General features: G+C 40.6%; 1 long non-coding RNA gene across 1 annotated transcript; it reads left to right on the forward strand.

Moving 5' to 3' along the window:
• Positions 1–4,096: 4,096 nt before the first annotated feature.
• Positions 4,097–11,417, forward strand: LOC132761830 (uncharacterized). The gene is made up of 3 exons (XR_009629993.2): positions 4,097–4,386; positions 7,681–8,031; positions 11,088–11,417. It is a non-coding gene; the product is annotated as an uncharacterized lncRNA (long non-coding RNA).
• Positions 11,418–11,625: the final 208 nt, after the last annotated feature.

Raw genomic sequence — 11,625 nt, forward strand, 5'->3', positions numbered from 1 at the left:
TAAATCTGCATTTCACCTGAACTAACAGTTCAATTAATTTAATCATTACCCTCAATTAATTTCCCACCCCAAATAATCCAACATGCTCCAAAGCCAATTTCTCTACAATTGCTCCCATTAATGAACGATCGCATCATTAGTTCTCTAAATATCATTTAACTGAAAATAAATAGAATGCATATTGTGATTCTCCCTGGGTATTGCAAGGTGAAAGTGAATGTTATTAGGAAAGAAAGTAACCATTGCACAGCAGTGATCTCCTATCTTCTTGGTAAAAGTAATCTCAAATGAGCGGTAAGTTGGAAGCTGAATTGATGATGATGTTTTAAATTCCTTCAGCAAAAAAATGCATGCTTAATTTTTAAAACGTATCTGTTGGAGGAAGGAGAGCAGAAAAAGGTCAGGGAATAATACAGTCTGGGAACAGCTACCAAGAAGACCCTCTCACATGTCCTCATCAAATGGGCCTATGAGAAATATGAGAAAGCCCTCCATTGAGGATCTTAAAAGACAGATACGGGCCTAATATTATCTAAATTTGGACCTAAGATGTATAGGGCATTATATATTGTAACCAGCACTTTGAAGTATGCCCACAAACAAGCGGTAGCTAGTGACGCTGCTCAAAAAGGAGTTATGGTTTCCATATCGCCAGACAAGTCAGCTAGTTTATTAGCCATCAAAGATGTTATAGAGTTTTACAAACAAACTGTGAGGATATATCAGATAAGTAGGATTTCCCACTAATCATTTAGTAGGAATCCTATTAAGCAGTTACAAATACAGGCAGTCTCCGACTTACAAACATCTGACTTACAAACAACTCATAGTTAAGAACAGAGATGAGACAACAGGAAGTGAGATAAATCTGCCCCTCAGAAGGCAAATTATTACTGATAGATTTATAATAAGAAAAGGTGAAAAGGTGTCTCCACTGAAGCTTTAACACCAATCCTTGTTTCAGGTGAGGTGAAATCTCCTGAACAGGGGCATAGACAGCAAAACAAACACCACAGGGGTGTTAAGCCTTCCCTATGCTATCCAAAGCTAAAGATATCAGGCATGTAGCCGGGGGGGGGGGGGGGGGGGAGTTGAGGGGCTTCACCCCCCCCCCCGAAATTCTCATGGTGGTTCGCGAAAAGGCCTTACTGGTGCATTATTTAAACTGTTATGTTTATTCATATCATGATCTGATCACCATACTCAATATATCCCATATGCATGGGGGTATTGGGGTAATGATACAAAAGGTTTGCTAGGCTAGACTCTCTTTCACTCAGACTCAGCCCCCCCCGAAACTCAGCCCCCCCAAAACCCCCCCTGAAAAAAATTCAGCCCCCCTCCCAAAACAAAATTATGGCTACGGGCCTGATATATATATATATATATATATATATATATATATATATATGAATGTAATGTTCGTTTGTGGGATTAACATAACTAAAATACCAATTGACACCAAATTTGGACACTATACACCTATCAGACCATCAAGTGACCATCACTCATAAAAACATGAAAAAACACAGCAGAAGAGGCCTAAAAAGCCAACCCAAAAATACATTACAATGTATGCGCAAAACCACATATACATAGGCAAACACACATATATACACATATACACAAATATATACGGGATATAGGGTTACAGCCTGTGCTGGACGGGGTCGCACTCCCCTTGAAGGCGCAGGTTCGCAGCTTGGGTGTGACCCTGGACTCATCGTTGAGCCTGGATCCCCAGGTTTCAGCGGTGACCAGGGGAGCATTTGCACAGCTTAGGCTCGTGCGCCAGCTGCGCCCGTATCTCGGGAAGTCTGACTTGGCCACGGTGGTACACGCTCTTGTCACATCCCGCCTGGATTACTACAACCCTCTCTACGTGGGGCTGCCCTTCAAGACGGCCCGGAAGCTTCAGCTGGTCCAGCGTGCGGCAGCCATGTTACTAACTGGAGCGGGTAGCAGGGAGCACATAACGCCCTTGTTGTCCCAGCTCCACTGGCTGCCGATTTGCTACCGGACCCAATTCAAGGTGCTGGTCTTGGCCTACAAAGCCCTAAACGGTTCCGGCCCAAAATACCTTTCTGACCGCATCTTGGCCTACGAGCCCACGAGGACCTTGAGATCGTCTGGGGAGGCCCTTCTCTCGATCCCGCCTGCATCACAGGCACGGCTGGCGGGGACGAGGGAGAGGGCCTTCTCGGTGGTGGCCCCCCGGCTGTGGAACACTCTCCCGGCACACATCAGACAGGCGCCCTCCCTCATGTCCTTTCGAAAAAGCCTTAAGACCTGGCTGTTCGAGAGGGCATTTAATTAAGTGCTAAGCAACAACATTACGGTAATGAGAACTGGAATGGTATAAGGAAGATGAGACTGGCTATGATTCTACTAAGAGACGAAGCGGATTTTTAAGTAGTTTGTATTTGTTGTATAGTCATATGTTGTGGATACTGGGCCTCTGTAACTGTCTCTTTTTATGTGTACTGTACACCGCCATGAGTCGCCCGTAAGGGCTGAGAATGGCGGTTAATAAATGCATCAAATAAATAAATAAATAAATAAATAAATAAATATACACACACAAAGCACATCTACACAGACTGGGGCACAGCAACATGTGGCAGGGGACAGCTAGGAGATATATATATATATATATATATATATATATATATATATATATACATTTTAATATTTTTATAAATGTTTTTAATGTTTATGCATACTCATATGAATTCTTGTCCCGGCATTGAATTTTTTGCCATATATATGCTGTGCTACGCCCTGAGTCCCCTTCGGGGTGAGAAGGGCGGAATATATATATATATATATATATATATATATATATATGTGTGTGTGTGTGTGTGTGTGTGTGTGTGTGTGTGTGGTTTAGTTATGCTTTAAAAATGTACCTGTTCTGATTTACATACAAATTCAACTTAAGAACAAACTTAAGAACAAACTTACAACTATCTTGTTTGTAACTTGGGGACTGCCTGTATGTAACTTTCCTAGTTACAGATCTACACAGTGAATTTTGGGCTGATTCCCCCCCCCCATTCCCAAGTACACGGGGGGGGGGGGGAGCCACTGCAATTGGCCAGGGTCCATTCTCCTGTCACTCAAGAAGCATCTGACTGCTATTCTCACTTCCTTCTACCAGTGATCTCCATTGTGACAGTCAGAAACAGGATCTCTATCACAATTTACCTTTACACTGGTGATGGTTTGTGTAAGAGGGATGGGAATGTCAGTCAGCTACTTCTTGAGGTATAGGGAAATGGTATCCATAGATCATGGTGTCTGCTTCCCATCAAATGGGGATTGGGGGACTATCATAGTCCCCACATGCCCCCTAAACTATGACCTACTTAAGAATTGTAAATGCTCTACAATCACCCCCTGCAACAATTTCAAATATCTCAATTATCTCTGCAGCTCCTCTTAAAACAGTGATATGAATCAATATTTTGTTGCTTACCGTCATCATTTTAAGAGGGACTTCAGGAAAACAGTCATTTTGGGATAGTATGTGACCGGGAAGTTCCTGTGGATGTGGACAGTTTTACACATTTAAGGAGGCTTTCTCCATAGTTTGGGGATTAAAACTGCCTACTGCTGTTCTAATTAATCTCAACAATTAATGAATACTACAGACACACATGAAACAATTCTGCTATATATTTTTCTATTGTCTTGGTTTGTTGTAAAATGTGGGGATCCATTTCAAAAATAGTCTAGATAACTTTGAAAAGAATAAGTACTAGTTAAGGACCTGCATTCATTTATCCCCAAACTTCTAAATTCTTTTCATTTTTCATTATTTTACACAACTTATACATGCATTTTTTATTTTTAATAGCTCGATCCCATCAATATCTCTTTAGGTCTTTTAGCCTTTACTGTCTCTCTGTGTGTGTGCGTGCTGATTTGGTTATTCTCTGGGCTTTAATCATTTTTATTTTCATTGTTATTTTAAATCGTATTCGCTGCTCTGAGAGTCATTTGAATTAGGTTTGAGTTGTTAAATCTTTGTCATAAATAATCTCTATATAGTGTATAATAAAACTGAGTCACCTTTGGGCTTTTTTTTTTTTTTTTTGTCGTGTCAGGAGCAACTTGAGAAACTGCACGTTGCTTCTGGTGTGAGAGAATTGACCGTCTGAAAGGACATTGCCCAGAGGACGGCTGGATGATTTGATGTTTTTATCATCCTTGTGGGAGGCTTCTCTCATGTCCCCGCATGAGGAGCTGGAGTCGATAGAGGGAGCTCATCCGCCTCTCCCCGGATTTGAACCTGCGACCTGTTGGTATTCAGTCCTGCCGGCACAGGGGTTTAACCCACTGCGCTGTCAGCCTTTGGGCTGAAAAGGGCGGAATAAAAGTATGGTAAATAAAATAAATGTTTGTATGTATGCAGAGGGCGGAGGGCGGTTTATGTGGCAGCTTTCCGATTGGCTGCCACTTTCACAGACCACAGCGACTAGCACGGGTGAAGGACCTGGACCAAAGTTGGCATACATAACCCCTATGACCCCCTTTATGTCCTGGTGAGGTTTGGGGAGGATGAACAATGGATGATGGGATTTGTAGTACTTTCAAACCCTTCAGTTCCCACAGACCACTGTGGTCCCCAACAAAGACCGATAAAGACCAAACTTGGCACACAGAGCCCCCATGACCCACTCTACATCCTGCTGAGGTTTGTAGGATGGTGTATCATGGATGATGGGACTTGAAGTACCTCTACTCACTTCCCAAGACCGCTGCAACCCTCATCCAATGACTGATCAAGACCAAACTTGGCACACAGATCCCCCATGACCCACTCTACATCCTGGTGCAGTTTGGAGGAGGGTGGACCATGAATGATTGGACTTGCAGTACCTTCACTCATTTCCTGAGATCACAGCAACACTCATCCATATACCAATAAAGACCAAACTTGGCACACAGAGCCCCATGACCCACTCTACACCCTGGTGCAGTTTGGAGGAGGATGGACCATGGATGATGGGACTCTCAGTACCTTCACTAATTTCCTGAGACCACTATGAGCTACATAAATAACTGATAAAAACCAACCTTGGCATACAATGCCTTTCTCAAATAACTTGGGCCCCGCCGGTTCCCCAAGCTAGTAAATAATAATAAAGAAGGAAGCAAAATACCACTTTCCATTTAATGATGTGATGCACAGTCAAGAACTAAGAATGAACAGTTTTGCTCAGGTGAACCAAGGCATGCAAATCAAGAAGTAAATGATTGGTGAAGATGTTGCTGACATCACAAAGGATGACATTCTGGTTGAGAGCCTGATACCTTGGCTTGACACATCTCACGTGCAAGATAATGCTTTGACCCCATGGCTGACCATGAGAGGAGCAGCAAGTTTTGAATGGCCAGTCATGGCAACATGTGAACACTATGTCAGAGGTATCATTGCAAGTTAAACTACTTGTAATTCACATGTATTTAGTGCTGTGTGATTTTTCCCCCCGAAATACTAAATGTGAACTAGAAATGCGACTTCATGATTGGGAGTACTAGGGAAAATAATGATTAATTATTTTTGACATATTGCAATTCTCCTAAAATAACTGACTCTCTCAAGCTGGTATTTGCAATGAGAAAGAACCTATGATTGACTGATTAATGTTCAGCCAGAGAACCTTACTGGGTTCTATATTTTAATACGAAACATGTAGTAATAATACAACTTGAATGTAAGTAAAGGTAAGGGTTTTCTACTGACATTAAGTCCAGTCGTTTCTGACGCTGGGGGCTGGTGCTCATCTCCATTTCTAAGTTGAAGAGTATTGTCCATAGACACCTCCAAGGTCATATGGCTGGCATGACTGCATGGAGGGCCATTACCTTCCTGCCAGAGCGGTGCCTATTGATATACTCATATTTGCATGTTTTCAAACTGCTAGGTTGGCAGAAGCTGGGGCTAACAGCGCGAGCTCATGCTGCTCCCCAGATTCGAACCTGCGACCTTTCAATTAGTAAGTTCAGCAGCACAGCGGTTTAACCCACTGTGCCACTGGGGGCTCCAACTTGAATGTACATAATGCTTAAAAAAGGATTTATGCACATTATCTTGTAATTTAAAAGAATCTGGTTTAGAGATAGTGTTCCGTCTTCCAGGAACATGGTTTACATTGCCTTTTAGCTGCATGGGATAGCATTCCTTTGCATTTCCTCAGGGTTGCTATAAACCCAGCAGCACCCTGGAAGTTAAACAGTATCAGAGTCTGGAAAGCCAGGCTGCAGGCCCTCTGCAGTTATTAGTTTAGAAAGTATCTCTTTGGGTTAGGAGTCCGCCCTTTTTCCTGGGGTTGAGATCTCCATTTTAGAATCTCCCCTGCCTCCTTCAGTAGAGAAAAAAGCCTCAGATGTGCTGTTGGTCAGACAGATACTAGCTCTGAAAAGTCACTGTGAGTACAATTGATAGAAATTGAGTTTTTAAGAAAGGCAACAGAGTCGTGCTGGCCCCCCGACTCTGGAACACCCTCCCCAAAGATCTTAGACGGGCCCCTACATTGGCAGTCTTTAGAAAGAACTTGAAGACCTGGCTGTTCCGATGTGCCTTTCCAGAATAGGAATCTCCAATAACAAGTCCCAGAAGCACTTTATTAGATCTAAGATTGCTGCACACTGCACACTGCACTACCCTATAAACCTTACATATCACCTGTCACATCAGCACTTTTAATCCTTGTACCCATTACTCTGGCCCGGCCCAGTTTTTATAGTGTCTTGATGTATTGTTTATTGCTTGTTGTTTAATGCTGCTTTAACTGTTTTTAATTTGCTTTAGGTGTTATATTGTGTTTATGTTGTGTTTTGAGGCCTTGGCCTTTGTAAGCCGCATCGAGTCCTTCGGGAGATGCTAGTGGGGTACAAATAAAGTTAATAATAATAATAATAATAATAATAATAATAATAATTGAGATACTGTAGTTATTGAGGAAAGCTATTGAGTTATTGAGAAATAGAGAGAAGTAGTTATTGAGTAATATTGAGCATTACTTCATCTCCAAAGCTAACCTTGTGCTTAGATAGGGGAAGACCTGTTCTTTCTAACCATAGCATCTCAGGGTTAGGGTGAAAGATCCCAAGAGTTTTTCTACCATTTGGAGAAAAGTTACCTCAGTAATTTAAGAAAAAGGAAAGAAAGAACATCTCTATGGTTTCCCAAATTGACTGATTGTGTTGTAACTTTATCAAGCTGTGTCAAGTCTGCCAAAGACTTTGGAAATAAACATTCTGTTGATGTTCATATCTTGACTGGCATCAGTTGCTGAAAGTATTGAGTTATTGTTTCAAAGAAAGACTCCTAGCGGTTCGCCCAGATAAAGAGAGAAGCACACCTTAGTTTTAACGTTATAGCGTCTGGGTGTGATGGCACAGAGTACCTTCTTTGCATGAAAGAGATCCCAGGAATAGGATTGTACAACATTTGCTGTCCACCATGGACAGCAAAACAATGTGCTGTGTGGAAAATGGATTGCAAAAATGAAAAATGAATCAGAAATTCAACAGAGCAATTGGTTCACAGAGAATAGTACATTATAATCAACACAATAATTACACATTTTATATTAGCCTTGTTTTTAGGGTCATTATGATTACCACAAGACTTTAATTTTTCATTCTAACACTTTCGCTTCCCTGAAGGGTTTTACAGAGTAATGCACTGATGAGGAGCCAACATCCATCAAATGGAGGAGTGTAGCAGCACTAGAAATTTGGAAGAGCAGCCCCCAACTATCGACAATGAGCACGTGATAACATCAGAAGAAGCAGAACCAACTCCTCCTTCTGGCAGCCAGGGAACAGCCATTGAATACCCAGCCTTAGATTCTTCTTTGCTACCACAAGTTTCCATAGGTGCAAACCCTACAAGTGAGAGAGCACAATATTCTGCAAGAGGGGAACCAGCTATACATGTCCCCCCACCCGTTCAAAATTCAACACTTGCCACTTGCCGGCAGATTTTTGGTCTCCTTGGCCAGATCACTGTACAGCGTGAGTATTAGAAAGTGCTTATTAAGTACAAACAACATTTCCTCTACATATCCCTTCCTATTCTACTGGGTGTTTTTATATTAAAAATTTTTAAAGCTTGTATTTTAAAATATTTTAAGTCACAGAGAGAGGTATAATTTTGGGAAAGTTATTAAATATTATACTTCTGAAGTATTAGCCCTTGATTTCATTATGCATTAGTGATTTATTCCAACATGTCCATTCAAAATACATGATGTAGTTGTATATGTACTGAGTATGGAAACATGCTTCTTGGAGGTTGTTGGAGCGGTAATAATATCAACCAAACTCAATCAAATTTTATTTATTTTATTTATATCAGGATTGCATCTCCCCCTGTGAACTGGTGTAGGCTCTAAGATCTGTCAGGAAAGCTTTCCTCTAGTTTCCACCACCGCCACAAGCATGGTTGGTGGTGACGAGGGAGAGAGTTTTTTGGTGGTGCCCCCCCCCCCAATCTTTGGAACAGCCTTCCCAGGGAGATTAGGCAAGCTCCCACAGTGTCATTCTTTCATAGGGATCTGAAAACCTGGATGTTCCAGCAAATTTTCGAAAATGATTAGTCCCTAGGCCAAGTCCCTAGGTAGCCAGATAGCACTCTGTCCTGCACTTCATCCACTTCCCTGACCCTATGATACACTGTTTGCACTTTTCCTTGCCCAGCCCTTTTATAGTTTGCCACGTTCATTTTGTAATCCTGGCCATTGGTTTGTTGAACCTCTACTAATGGAACTACAATGAAATGGGTTTTTAATATTTTTAAGTGTATTTAACAGGATTTGATATTTTATGATGCTTTTAGTTCTGATTTTATTTGTTAAGTTAACTTAGGTTGTGTTATATTGTCAAATGTGTTTATTTTGATGTAATTGTCTGTATGGTTTTCTTTCTAGCAATTGAATGTTTGCCTTATATGTTGGAAACCACCCTGAGTTCCTTCAGGGAGATAGGATGGCATACAAATAAATTATTATTATTATTATTATTATTATTATTATTATTATTATTATTATTAGAAACATAACAAGATTAGTACACAGCAAACAAGGTCACTCTGATGGCTGTTGTATTGGATCACATGTCAGACACTTCCCAAGTGTCTAGGACTGTATGATGTATCAGCGAATAATGTGTGCAGATCCCAGTAGGGTGGCCTTTTGCAACTGACAGATGGTAATTTTGTCAATGCTGATTGTGTTTAAGTGCAGGCTAAGGTCTTTAGGCACTGCACCCAGTGTGCCAATCACCACTGGGACCACCTTTACTGGCTTGTGCCAGATTATTATTATTATTATTATTATTATTATTATTATTATCTCACCCCATCTCCCCATGGGGACTCAGGGTGGCTTATAACATAAAAGGCAACCATTCAATGTCACAGAAATAAACAATAAATTAAATAATACAAGTAAATAGTATAAACATTCAATCATAAAACAAATCATAATTAAAGATCAATGAAACACATTTCACAACAACAATTTAAAAAACAATGTTAAAAGCCATATCCAGAGTTAAAAGGAATTTTCAAAAGCTTTACATATGTCTTCCTAACTAGAGTGTGTTAGCTGCAGAGCGCGTAGGTGTATCAAACAATGAACAATCTGACTCCTACACTGCACATCTATACTTTTCCCACCAGTTTGTGATGAAATGAAAATCATAGAATCATGGAATCATAGAGTTGGAAGAGACTTTATGGGCCATCCAGTCCAATCCCCTGCCAAGAAGCAGGAAAATTGCATTCAAATCATGTGTAGGAGTTCACATTTGACCAGTCCATACACTGTCTTGCTAGAGAAAGAAAATACGGCTTGCAGATGATCAATAAAGAACTAGTAGTTTACTCTACGTAATACAGAACAGCATATTTACAACCATGTGATCAGTTTCATCGACTCACATAATGTCCTTTTATGAGAGATTTAAAATGGTCTTTCTTTGCTCATGTTGAGAATCTTTCTCCAGCAGCTCATGAAGCAGGAATACACTCTAAACTCTCTCTCTGTCTGCTTCTCTGCAAGCACCTGCATAGCTTAAGCCTGAAAAATGTAACAGTACCCAAAAGTTCCAGGCTCAGCCAGTTCCCCGGGCATAGCCCAGCCAATTAGCTTCATGCATCTTATTTTACAGTTGACATACACTCACACACACTAAATGATTTCTTACATGCTCCAACAACCTATACTTTCCCCACCAGTTTACATACTTTACTCTGTTCAGTTGTAAATGGGACGTGTAATTGAGATTGTGATATCTCTATCCTTTCTGTTTTATTTTTGTTGGAAATGCAACAACCATCTTTTTTAAAACAGTTAAATGTGTCTAAAGTCTTATCCACACATGCAGTTTAATCTGGTGTCAATCTTCCCTAGATCCATCACATTTGTGCTGACTCCAGGGCTGTTGGGACAACAATAGGCTATCACCTCCTCTGTGTCACTATCATTGTAGCTGGCCATGGAACCTAGTCCAATATCCTTGCTTTGTTGTCACATCTGTCACATGTCAGACGAGGTACCCATGCACCAATCAAGAAGAAGATGGGCAATCTGGCCTAATTTTTCTGTTAAGGCTACTCTGAAACCTTGGGATACTCCAGAGTTTCCAGCCAGTGGTCCATTAGCACAGTGACATTTTATTTTTGTCTCACTGTGTATAAGCCCACAGAAGGAACGGCTATAATATGGTTAATGGATATTTCAGTGACCCAAAGTCTTCTGACTTATCCACCAACCATAACTTCTTTTACACTGGGATCTTAGAGATAACTCTTCCTTTCTCTCTGTCTCCTTTTTGCTTTTTGTGCTTTTGAGCAAATGTAAAATTAACTTTGACCTCTTCTTGTTCTGGTTTAGCTTGGCCTAGCACTGTTAGGGAGTTTTCCTGTCTCTAATAGAGTTTTTATAAAAGTACTGTCAATGCTCTTTCTTCATAATAGTAAATAATAATATGCATAGTACTCCTTATCTATTATGGCTGATAATAATACCAATAAGATAATCAAAGGAAAACAACAATGTTTTTGGCAGAGGATGGCATCTTGAGAGAACTACGGGCGATGCGCAGAGAGATGCGGTTCATGAAAGGTGAACAACGTCGGACCAATGCCAGGATGATTTCGATGGCACATGACCTTGAAGAACTCAAGGAACATTTTCTGTAGGAGTAGGGGGTTAAGTCATTGCTTTCCACCATGGATGTAGCTTCTGCCAACTGTTCAGAAACTTTGAGTGCATTTGCTTCTTCATGGATGTTCATTCATGTTTAGTAAACCACTTGCTGCATAAATTGTTCACTGATGCTGCATTTTAGCGGGACACTGAACATTCAGACTCAATGTTCTATGACTCAGTAATACAATCCATATATTTTTATGGCCCTGTGAATCCTGCTTTGCCAGAGAAAAATCAGAGAAGCTATAAAAAACAAGATACTGTAAATGTCTCTTTTTGATTACAATTCCAAGAATCCCAATGGATTGCAATTTGCTGTAGCCATGCTGACTGAGAGATTCTGAGAGCTTACTGTTTCAAGTTGTATTCAAAAATCACTATTTCAAACTAATTT

The sequence above is a fragment of the Anolis sagrei genome, chromosome 1 (assembly GCF_037176765.1).
Source record: "Anolis sagrei isolate rAnoSag1 chromosome 1, rAnoSag1.mat, whole genome shotgun sequence".
In the NCBI taxonomy this organism is placed as follows: domain Eukaryota; kingdom Metazoa; phylum Chordata; class Lepidosauria; order Squamata; family Dactyloidae; genus Anolis; species Anolis sagrei.